Here is a 13,049-nt window from a genome sequence, read left to right as displayed (position 1 = left end):
TCTACTTCCTGTTGCTCTACTTCTTTCTCAGCGTCAGCTTCTTTAATCAACACTTTAATTTGTTCGGGATTCACAACCTTTCCAGACCTTAACGTGATTGCCTTTACCTGCTCCTTACCTTCCCTCTTTCATGGCACTTCAATGTCACTAGGTGATGTACCAGGTTAATGATTTAGCAAGACGTTGGCAATTTGTCCGATTTGATTTTCTAAGGTCTTGATAGAAATAGCTTGGCTTACACATAAGCTTCAACTCCTCTAATTCAGATTTTTCATTGGCTTCTTGCAGCTGAAGTTATTGTCTTGGTGCATATCGCGGTTCCTGAAAACCTGGGGGGTTGTATTGCTTAGCTGGATACTACTGATAAGGATGTTGAACCGCATTCTGAGCGTTGCTCCAGCTGAAATTTGGATGATTGCGGTTGTTAGGATGATAGGTGGCTGGCACGAGTTGCTGTGATCGCTAAAAATTGCTCACAAAATATGTTGATTCACTAGAAATAACACACTGATCAGTCTCATGGGCACCAGCACAAAGTTCACAGACACTGGTGATTTTATTAACTACATAATTAGCCAAAGAGTCCAACTTCATTGTCAAAGCCTTAATAGCAGCTGTTGCATCCAACTCCAGAATTCCTGCTACTTTTCCCTAAGTCAGTCTCTGGGAAGGATTCTGGTACTCATTCACATCCATCAGTTTGATCAATTCATAAGCTTTATCATAGCTTTTAGCCCACAGGGCTCCTCCTGATGCTGCATCAAGCATGGGTCTAGAAGTAGCACCCAATCCATTATAGAAATAGTTTATAATCAATTTATCAGGCATGCCATGATGTGGGCATTTCCTTAGCATTTCTTTATATCGATCCCAAGCCTGACACAGGGATTCTCCAGTTTGCTGAGCAAACTGACTAAGAGCATTTCTGATTGCTGCAGTCTTCGCCATAGGGAAGAATTTAATGAGAAATTTTTGAGCAAGATCTTTTCATCTAGTGATAGACCCTGGTGGTAGAGAATGTAAACAGCACTTAGCTTTGTTCCTAAGAGAGAATGGAAAGAGTTGTAACTTGTTAGCATCCTCAGTCACACCATTGAACTTGAAAGTATCACAGATCTTGATGAAATCCTTGATGTGCATGTTGGGGTCTTCAGTAGGAGAACCCCCCAAATTGAACTGAGTTCTATATCATCTGAATCATACCTGCTTTGATCTCAAAAGTGTTATCCGAGATGGCTGGTCTGATGATGCTTGACTGAATGTCATTGATCTTAGGCTGAGAATAGTCCATCAAAGCCTTAGGATTTTCTGCTTGATCTCCCATTGCTACTACCACTGGTTCTTCAACTTTTTCTTTATCTTCTACCTTCTCTTCTTCTCCAAAGACTTCTCTTCGAACCACTATCGCTTCTTCCTCGGCTTGATTCAGATCTCTCTTACGAGTCTGAGAACGCGTATGCAGACACGCTCGCTAGATCACTTGAAATAAGACAAGGAAACAAATAAGTAAAAATGTCCGAGTCAGTGAATTTTAACGACCACTGATGATAAACACATAAACTAAAAATTAACACTGCAGACCCCGGCAGCGGCGCCAAAAACTTGTTAGTCGCTAAACACGCGCTAATAATACATGCAAGTATACGAGTTTGCCAGTAGTATAAAATCTTTTCTAGTTTGTTCCCACAGAGACTGCTTGGCTTGATTAATTAATTTATGCACTTATACACCGATGATATGGTTATTATTCAATTGTAAGACGATAACAAAGTGAGGTTGTTTATAACTAAGAATTACGCTAACTAATTTAACTACGAGAATAAGATTGACTGAATTAATATATATGACAGACATGGGATTCTAACTTCATTAATTACTTCATTCAATAGCCTTATTATTCTCAACCTTAACATGCAATGGTGATGACACTAATCAGATAACACGAAACTGATAAACGCCAACTTTTGTTGCACGAGTACCATACTACCAGACATCCACAAAAGAGATAGAAGTTGAATAGACACCAATTGTATTGAGACCCTATATGTGTATAGAATTTGACAAGATAACGGTTTAAGCATAAGTTATCTATCTTGATTACATAGGGCAAGTAAGATGGTTAAAATTACCTACGAATCATGCATCACAAATACATGAACCTATGCTAGTATGGTAAGTTCTAAATCCTTAAGTTCACTTTCGCTTCATTAAGAATTAACACACTATCTTATAAGTTTGCGACGCTCATAAGACGAATATGCAAAACCAATACTAGGTTATCATACAATCATCACATGCTAAGGCATTGAAACAATTTAACTAAAGAAATCCATAAATAAATCCGCTAGAACCCTACATTAACAATTAGCCCATAATCGGACTCATCATCAACGTGGGTTCCGATGAAAGCATGGTAAAAAAAATGTAGTCTTTATAACAAATAATTAAACTAAAGTTAACACAAGAGTATAAATTCAACAAAACAAGAAACGAGCATCCAAGTTTACAACTCAAAACAAAGATTCAAAAGAATAAACTAGATCATCTTCGCCTTTTTTTAAGTGTGCTATAGGTCTCTTGTCGTCTTCTCCTTCACTCTGCTATGTCTCTCCTTTGATATATATCTTAAAAAACGACCTAAAGTTTTTTATATAGCAGCCTCATGCAGCGTAGAATTCTTCTCTTAGAAACCAAGTAGAAACAGGATTTTGACATCCCGACCCGGCGCGGCCGCGCGCTTGATCTGCGCGGGTGCGCTGGATTCCTGTACTTTTGGCGCGGCTACGCGCTTAATCAGTGTGGGTATGCTGGGCTTCTGCCATAACTTATTTTCTCCATTTTCCTTGCATCTTCGAGTCGGCTTCAACGAGCTTTTATTCCAACACCACCTTGACACCAAATTAGCACCAAAACAATGTTAATTCACCTGATTACCTAGATAATGCGTGAAATGCAAAAACACTTGAAAACACGTTAAAACACTTAACAACTTGAGTATAAATGCATCAATTCAAAACTTGAGCCTTATAGTGTGTCATAAATGCCACTCAACAGATGTAAGCTGGAAGAGTTCAAAGCAAGAGACAATAGTTGATTCTACAATGGAAGCTGAGTTTATTGCTGCTAGTGAAGCAGCCAAAGAGGTTGTTTGGATGCAGAAATTCATAACGGGCTTTGTGTGGTTCCATCGATCGCAGATCCAGTTGATTTCTATTATGATAACAATGGAGCCATTGCATAGGCTAAAGAACCAAGGGCCCATTCCAGAGCAAAAGCATATACATAGAAGATATCACCTTCTTTGAGAGATTAATGAGAGAGGAGATATACATATATGTAAAGTGCATATTGATGATAATGTTGCAGACCCACTGACTAAGGCTTTGTCGCAGCAGAAGCACGATGGTCATACTAGTTCCATGGGTATTAGATACATGGGTGATTGGCTCTAGTGTAAGTGGGAGATTGTTAGTGTTTGTGTCCTAGAGATAACACTATTATGTTTTGTTAATGACATTTGGATTATTAATATTTATGTTCTATCAATTATTCTTTTAAATAATTTATCGAGTCTTAATTTACTGCGATATAAATATTAGATTAATAAATATCCTGAGAATATGATATGATATCTATATCTCTAAGTACGTGACTTAAAAATGAGATTATGTGAATAATATCGATATCCCCAAATATCCCTAGTCGAGTATTATTAAGGGACAATAATAATGCATTAAGACTAGTGTGTTTTTTAACTGATGATCACATCCCATTGATCATAGGTATAGTGATACTAAAGCCGAAAATACAGGCATATGTAAATATATATGGTGCTGGATAGACCCAATTTGAGATTCTACATGTCTGTTGTGTCATAAGTAATTCTTAAAGTGATAATGATGCAATGCTCCTTCGACTTGAAATCATTATATTTCTATATGATGATTAAGATACTTTGATTACATCAAAAGTTGCCTTTGATCGGGTAATGATAAAAGTGGACTTCGGGTATATTAAGAATCGTGTGAGAAATATGAATGATCTAGAAAGTATTTAACCTTCCTAATTATTGGAGAGATATTATTGGCCTCTTGTTTGACCTAGACTATGAAATGCGTGGCACCGCTCTAAAATGTTGATTTGAAATGATAGTCTACCCATTTATCAAGGAAACCTGGATTAAACCATGAAGGGGATGACACATAACATGCCTCAAGTTTAATCTATAATATTTGGTTAAAGGGATTATAATACTTTATACATTATTCTTGAAAGGTTTAATCGATCACTGATTTAATTATTATTATTTGGGTAGAAATGATGTATTACTAGATGCCGCTCATTGTTTATAATTTAATTATAAGATATTTAAATTATTGTCAACGTAATAATAACCTAGAGGGTCGCACAAAGAAAGCATGGATGAATATTTAATTCAAATTCAGATTTTAATTAAAAAGGAAATTTAAATTATTTATTATTAATTAAGTTGGACATAATTAATGGGATAAATGAATTTTGAATTTGTATATTATTAAATCCGAAATTCAGTTGTTATTTAGTAACTGAGTAAACTTAAATATTAAATAAATAAAATTTCAGATTTTAATAAACTCTAACTTGGATTAGGGTTAGGACTGTTTTTGGCCGCTCTATATAAACATCCTTAAGGCTAAAATTAGGGTTATATTTTTATTAGATAAAAACATAAAACCCTAGCACCTAAAGGTGAGAGAGAGGGGAAAACAGGTTCGTTCTTGGTGCTAGTACACGCCTCCTCCGTACTAGCTTTTGCGTGGATACCTCTGCGGTGTAGATCGTTAAGACGAGATACGTGATGTTCGGTTAAAGCTAGGATCTCTTTTTGACAACCATAATCGTAAAGCTCTTTAAGGTAAACACCTCATCCACGAATTAAATATTGTTTTTCGCATGGATCCTGTGGTGGGTTTCGATTTATTCTGCTTTTACGGTTTTATTTATTATTTTCGCTGCGTTTTATGCCTCGAAACTCAAGACCAATGATGTACTCCCTTATATTCCCCTTTCCTTTATAATTCATGGTCACGAGTTTTGACAGAAGATTACTCATTTCCGCTTTCTCATTCTTAGAAAAATATTGCTCAATCTCGGAGAGGAACTTCTTGGCACTTGTACTCTCAGCAATAGAGCCCCGAAAGCCAGTTGGAATCGTTCGCTTCATGATCACCATACACAGGCGATTAGAGCGTTCCCATTTCTCAATTTGATCCATTTTGGGATCGTCCCTAGTGGGAAGTAGTTGCTCTTTCCTTAGCGCAAGTTCGAGATCCATATACCCAAAAACGATTTCAACATTCTCTTTCCACGTGACACAGTTTGTCTCATTCAACATTGGAATCATGCTCAATTGAGCGGAAGCATAATTAACAGAAGCAGTAACTGAAATAGAAAACAAATATACAACATAATGCTCAAAACTAGTATATACAATAATGTGATAAATTTTAAATATGGGCAACACTATCACAAGATACCTAGCGCAACATTAAATTTTAGTCTTTGGATATAAAATTTAATTTATAATTGGTACTCTCCACGCAATAATCAAGTATTAACAATTAATCTCTGTCATATAATATGCCTTTCTTTGGACCGACTTATTATTCACATGAAAAACTTAATATTGTTACATACTTATTATCATAAGAATATATTAATTTTGGCCAAACATTACCTTCCTTTGGGCCGATAAAATTTACATAAAATTAAAAAATCCATCGTCATTATAATATTCTTAAATTAATCTATACAAAAGAGGTCACTTTGGCGACATATTGCTTCAATCAATTAACTCCAAAATATTTGACCACTTAAATAAATAAGTTAATATTTATTTGCCAATAAAAAAATGACTCTCAAGCATAATATATTTTTAATTTATAGTCAAACACTATAGATATGAACCATTAAATAATTACGTTAGATCCCCAGAAATCTAAAACTGAAGTATAATATAGTCCAACTTGTCAAATAGTACACTCAAAATAAAAAAAAGTGCACATAAATTCATGACTCTATGATAGTTATTTGAAGGCGCTTAATTCATAGACATGAATAATAATACAATATGTCAAGTAATTACTATCCACAACAGTAGCATGGCATAACCCTTAACATCATAGAATAAAATAACATGTAATAGCACACCATATTAATGAAATTTAATAATAAACTATAACATATACTATAGTCATGGTCCTGACACAAAACAAAACTTAAAGGCTGAACTCACCATACTAACTCAACAATATATTGATCTGAATTGCTAATCAATGAATAACCATATACTATGGTAACATAGAAATTATTAACTACGTGCTCGAGTATCACACAATATAAATTAAAACTCATGAAATCACTGTAGTGAACCATACCAGACGTCGTATGTACATGATCTTATAAAATAATAATCGAACGAATCAAAATTGCATGTCTAAAAAAATTGATCGAATTAATACACAATAATTAAATATGAATAGGCTCTGATGCCAATCGATAGAATCTAATAATTTTACAAACACATAATTCTCTAAAATAAAGACAAGGACCGTAGTCATCATATCTAGTTATCGATATTAAACTGAAGGTCGAAGCGTACCTGAATCTATAAGGAGATAATTGTGACGGTATCCTAATCTGTATAATGTTCTTGATTATTGTCTTCCTCAACCAAGTACTCCTTAGGGTTTCTCAATATCTCTCTCTTACGGGTAGAAGAAAAGCCGTATAACGTGTACTTGATATATTGGGGACTATAACCCTTTTTATATACCACCTAATTAAATCTCCCATCATAATTTAATTGGGTCTGATATTAGGTATCCAGTTAATAGGTCCATACAATAAATTAAAATCTAATTGGATTTCTTATTTGATCACTTAATTTAACCCAATATAATAAATAGCAAATATAATTGATATATTTATATGTAGCCCATAAAATAATCATTATTATTAAAATAATAATAACATCTTGATCTTTTTGGACTTGTCAACATAATGTCTATGAACAAAAAGAGTTATATCGTAGTAAGTGTTGATGATTTTACTAAATTTACTTGGTGTATTTCTTACACAAGAAAGGCGAGGCTCAGAAGTGCTTTTGGATTATATGCGACTGATTGAAAATGGTTTAAATCAAAAAGCAAAAATACTATAAAGAGATAATGATATTGAGTTTAATATTTTCAACATGGATGAACTCTATAGATACAAAGGAATTTCTCAACAATTTTCAACACGTAACACTCTTCATCAAAATAGGGTGGTGGAAAGGAAGAATATGGTACTTACTGAAGCTGAAAGAACTATGATAGAAGACGCTAATTTTTCCTAACCTATTTCTCGGCTGAAATTGTTAACACATCATGTTATACTCAAAACCTAATACTTATCAACATACATGGTTTGATTCTTTATCAAATGATCAAGGAAAATGCGCTAAGTTTGAAGCATTTTCACATTTTTAGATGCAAGTGTTTTGCACCAAATACACATCATGAGCATCTTGGTAAGTTTGACATAAACGTTGATGAATGTATGTTTTGGTTATTCTCCATCCAAAGCTTTAATTAATATGGGAACTAGAAAAATTATTAAATTTATCCATGTTTTATTTAATGATAGCTCAGATATTGATGCTGTTATTGGACATCCAAATATGGAGGGGAACAACTACTCAAAGTCAGTCAACTCCTAATAACATCAGGAGGAGACACTTGATTAGAAGGGACAACAAATTCAAAAAATCAAAGCTCATCAAAAACTCTAACAAGTCAAATTGAGTCAATTTAGGAATTGACACCCAATCATGGAATGACACCAATCAGGACATGAAAGCTCTAACATATGGGGAATGACATAATAAAGTACACCCTAGTCAGAAAGTGACAATACTGATTAAGGGATAGTTTCATATGAAAATTATTTTGAAAATGCATCCAATACATAGGAATCATCAAGCTCAAGTAATCAGTTACAAACTTCTAGGGAAAGATAAGAAGTGCAACACAAGATGATTGTCTATATCAAAAAATTTTATCAAAGAAGGAGCCTAAGAAAGTTAAAGATGCACTCGAAGATGCTGATTGGTTTACTCCAATTTCAAGATGAACTCAATAAGTTGGAGAGGAATGAAGTATAGAAACAGATGCCTAGGCCAAAGAATAGGTCAATTTTAGGCACAAAGTTGGTGTCAGAAGTAAGACAAATTCTGACGGCGCTATAATGAAGAATAAAGTGAGACTTGTTGCAAAAGATCATTCATAACAATAAGACATTAACTATGATGAAATATTTTCTCATGTTCCCGGACTTGAAATCATGACGATATTCTGAGCTTATGCAGCTCACTTCAAATTCAATGTCTTTTAAATGGATGTTAAACGTGCATTTCAAATTGATTGAAAGATGATGTATATATTAAACATCATCCTGGTTTTGTTTATCATAAATTTCCTTATCATGTTTAAGGCTAGACAAATGACTCTTTGTACTCAAGCAAGCTCCAAGGGCCTGGTATGAAATACTTGCTCGGTTCTTAATTGAGAGTGGTTTCAAAAGAGGTACAATTGATAAAACTTTGTTTTACACCAATGAAGGTAAATACTTGATTTTGGTTCAAATTTATGATGATGCCATCATTTTTATACCTACCGACAATAAGCTTTGCAAGAAATTTTCTGAGCTTATGCAATCAAAGCATCAGATGAGCATTCATGAGTGTGTATTTTATCTTAACATTGTCCCTATATTTTGATCATTTTATACAAAAATAGATTTTTATTTAATAAATATTTATATTTTCTTGTAGGTATTAAGGAGTTGTAATAAAGGAAGGCTTGGAGTTTACAAAATCAGAGTTGAAGTTTAATTTAATCAAAAATCAGATTTTATGGGCTGCTTGTGCAGTATACACTATCGTACAATTGGTCTTAATTTTATTGTCCAGCCGAATCAGCCCAGAATTCGATTGATAATTCATTGAAAAAATTTTCAATTCTAATTAGGAAATCTCGTTGAATTTGCAATAATTCATTGAAAAAGACTTTTATTAGAGATATTATTAGATAGATAATTCAGACCTAAAATGGAGAGATGAAGAAACAAGGAGCCGCATAAGGGAGGAGGAGAAGAAGCCATCAATGAAAAAGAATTCAACCATTGAAAATATTTCTTATTTTTATTTATCTCTTCTTATGAACGAACATCTGTTTGTTATCTTGGGATTCTTTTGATACATTTATTATGAACTAAATTTGTATGAGTAAGAATGTTTATGGAATGGTGGTATGGAATTGTTGGTGTTTTGATACTTCTTATTATATGTAGTTTACAGTTTAATCATTCAAGTGTTTTTCATGCTAATACTTGCTATTGTCTGATCATCATTAGTAGGTTAAGGAGTTAATTATAATACTGAGAGGGTTATAGTTAACTCACATAAAACTTGAATGTTGCAGGATTATATGTTAGATATAATTGATGATATCAGGATATAAACTATCAGAGTTTATTATCAGGATTTAATATTAGCATTGACTAAAGGTGAAGTCATCAGTACTTGTATATCGGTACTTGATGATCAACATTTGTTGTTATCAGGATTTAGTCACTTCAATAGATATTCGAGAAGGAAAAGGATTGCAGAATTCAAGGAGGTGAAGAACTTTATTTCAGAAGCAATCATATATGAATATATATTAAGTTTCCTTATTATAATAGAATAGAATTCCTTATTGATTCTGTAACTGAGCATTATATAAGTATAGATTAGGTTTACTCTATATGAGTTATAAATTGTTATATCTTTCAGATAACATAGCAGCTCTCAAAGATAATTGTTCATCCTTTAAGAGAGCACTTTTGTAATAAGTTTTTATCTGTTAATATAAAAACTGTTGATTTTATTAACTGTTGTCGAATTATTTGCATATATTGTATTCACCCCCTCTAGAGTTGTATTATGGACCTAACAATTGGTATCAAAACTTGCTTTTCATATATACAAACAATTTAATATCTGAAAATCAATCTTTAATGGCAGAGAAAGAAGCACAACGGAATCCACCACCACCCCCAGCCACATCACAGATTAACAATAATATGAGTAGGTATAAAGCTATCAAGGTTCCAATCCTAAAGATACATGAATATCCAATCTGGAAGGTCAAGATGGCCATGTGCTTGGAAGCTACAAATCCTGAATATCTAAGCAGGATTTATGATGGTCCTCATAGGCCAATGAAGGTGGCAGAATCAGTTGTTGGTCAAGTTGAAAACATGGTTGAAAAAAATAAGAAGGATTATTCTCCTGAAGATCTTTCATCTATTATGAAAGATGCAAAAGTAAGACATATTTTGCATAGCAGCCTTGATACTGTTATATCCAATAGGGTTATTGGATCTAAAACATCAAAGGAAACTTGGGATGTTTTAGAAGTAAAGTGTCAAGTAACCACCGCCATCGAGAAAAATAGGAGGACATTACTTACTCAAGAATATGAGCACTTTGACTCAAGAGACAATGAGTCCTTAACTGAGATCTATGATAGATTTCAAAAGCTGTTGAATGACCTATCTCTTTTTGACAAGGAATATGACTTAGAGGACTCAAACTTGAAGTCAAAGTAAGAGAAAAGGACCAAGGCTAAACCAATTGCACTTAAAGTTGAAGAGAAGCCAAAGGAGAAAGCCAGGAGAAAAGGTCACTCTAAAGGAAAAGATATGATTGCAAAGTCTGATACTGAGTCATCAAACTCTAACGATGATTCAAATACTAATAGTGAATCAGATACTGATTGTGATCATGACAACAATGAAGACATGGAACAAATGGCTGCTCTCTTGGTTAAAATCTTCAAGAAGATGGTCTACAAGAACTTCGAGAAAGGGAATAAGTTTTCCAGATAGGGTTCCAGTTCCTCAAACTCTGATAAGTGGAATGATAGAAAAAAAGCTGATTATAAGGAATCAAAGTCTGGAATATTTAACAAGTCAAAGGAAATAATGTATAACTGTGATGGAATTGGACACTTTGCAGCTGACTGCAGAAAGTCTAGAGCTAAGAAGAAACAAGCCTTGATCTCAAAGAAGAAAAACTGAGATGATTCATCAGATTCATATGATGGTGTTAATTATGCCCTTATGGAAAATTCTAAAACAGAGGCTGACACTGCTGAATTAAAGGTACCTAAAACCACACTTGTTTTTGGTACTGATGATATCTATGAATTAAGATTATTTATCAAATCTCTGTATGTTAGTTATAGAGATCAAATCTTAGAGAATAATAGAATCAAGAGTGAAATCTCTGAGTTAAAGAAAATGAATGATCACCTAGAAATTGAGTTGCTTTCCATTCTAGAAATTCAAAAAGAAATAGATAATGTTGTTTATGTTAAAGAAAAATTGTTAGAAAAGCATGCTTATCTCGAAAAAGAGTTAGCTAAAGAAAGAGAGGTTATTAAACTTTGGACTAACTCAAGAAAAACAACTCAGGAGATTTTAGAAAAAGGATCAACATACAAAGTGAAGATCATTAGAAGTGATAATGGAACTGAATTCAATAACAGTTCTATGGAAGAGTTCTACAAATACAAGGGGATAAAACAAGAATTTTCTGCCCCTGGAACTCCACAACAAAATGGAGTTGTTGAAAGAAAGAATAAAATTCTCATAGAAGCTGTAAGAACCATGATAGAGGAAGTAAGATTGCCCACCTACTTTTAGGATGATGTTGTACAAACTACTTGCTTCACACAAAATGTAACTTTGATCTATAAGCATGGTAAAACATCATTTGAGATGGTGAAGGGAAAGAAGCCAAATTTGAAGTACTTTCACATTTTTGGCTGCAAGTGTTTTATTCTCAAAACTCATCCAGAACAGCTTACCAAATTTGATCTAAAAGCTGATAAAGGCATTTTTGTTGGTTATCCACTATCTACAAAAGCCTTCAGAGTTTACAATCTGAGAATAAAGACAGTCATGGAATCCATACATGTATCTTTTGATGACAAGATGATTACAGGTCTAGAAGATGTAGGTGAACATGATGAGTTGAGATTTGAAAATGAAGTACCATATTATGAAAAACTAAATCCTGATATACCGATAAGTCTTGATATAGTAAATCCTGATATCACTATAAACTCTGATGATCCACATGATAGTGGAAATTCTGCTAATACTGAAGCACATGTTGAGGGGGAGCAACATGATTCAAATCCAGGGTCTTCTATAAATGATTTAGCTCAAGGAACATCATTAAATAATTCATCAAACTTTGATTCCTCAAATACTGATAGCACGAGAAATACTAATTCAGGAGAGTATCAGGAAATGATAGTACGTGGAACAATTCAAAGAGATACTAGAAAGTTCATAGATCATGGTGGAGGTTCTTATTCAAAGAGTCAACTCCCATCTGCAAGAAAATGGTTTAAGTCACACACACCTGACTTAATCATTGGAAATCCTGATAGTGGTGTAAGAACCAGAAAATCCACTCAAACTGAATGTCTCTACCATTCTTTTCTATCTCAAATTGAACCAAAGAAAGTGGAAGAAGCTCTTCAAGATGTTTGTCTGGATTACAACAATGCAAGAGGAGCTTAATATATTTGAAAGGAAGAAAGTCTGGACTCTTGTGCCAAGACCAAAGAACAAATCAGTTGTTGGTACAAAGTGGGTATTCAGAAACAAAACCGAAAGTGCGGGCATCATTACAAGAAATAAACCAAGACTGGTTACAAATGGTTATTCACAGCAAGAAGGCATTGATTATGATGAGACTTTTGCTCCAGTTGCAAGCCTTGAGGCAATCAGAATTTTTCTAGCCTATGCTGCTCACACAAAGTTTAAAGTGTTCCAAATGGATGTGAATAGTTCATTTCTAATTATTGAACTTGAAGAGGAAGTTTATGTTGAAAAGCCTCCAGGGTTCATTGACTCAAAATATCCTAGTCATGTCTATAAACTGTATAAAGCACTCCATGGACTAAAAC

At 33.7% G+C, this 13,049-nt stretch overlaps 1 non-coding gene across 1 annotated transcript; it reads left to right on the top strand.

The window, feature by feature from the left end:
* Window positions 1-826: 826 nt before the first annotated feature.
* LOC141682059 (small nucleolar RNA R71) lies at window positions 827-933 on the top strand. Its single transcript, XR_012559469.1, has one exon. It is a non-coding gene; the product is annotated as a small nucleolar RNA R71 (small nucleolar RNA).
* Window positions 934-13,049: the final 12,116 nt, after the last annotated feature.

Source organism: Apium graveolens, chromosome 1, assembly GCF_009905375.1.
Source record: "Apium graveolens cultivar Ventura chromosome 1, ASM990537v1, whole genome shotgun sequence".
Lineage (NCBI taxonomy): Eukaryota > Viridiplantae > Streptophyta > Magnoliopsida > Apiales > Apiaceae > Apium > Apium graveolens.
The sequence above is the reverse complement of the archived record's forward strand: the minus strand, read 5'-3'. Positions and strand labels throughout refer to the sequence as shown.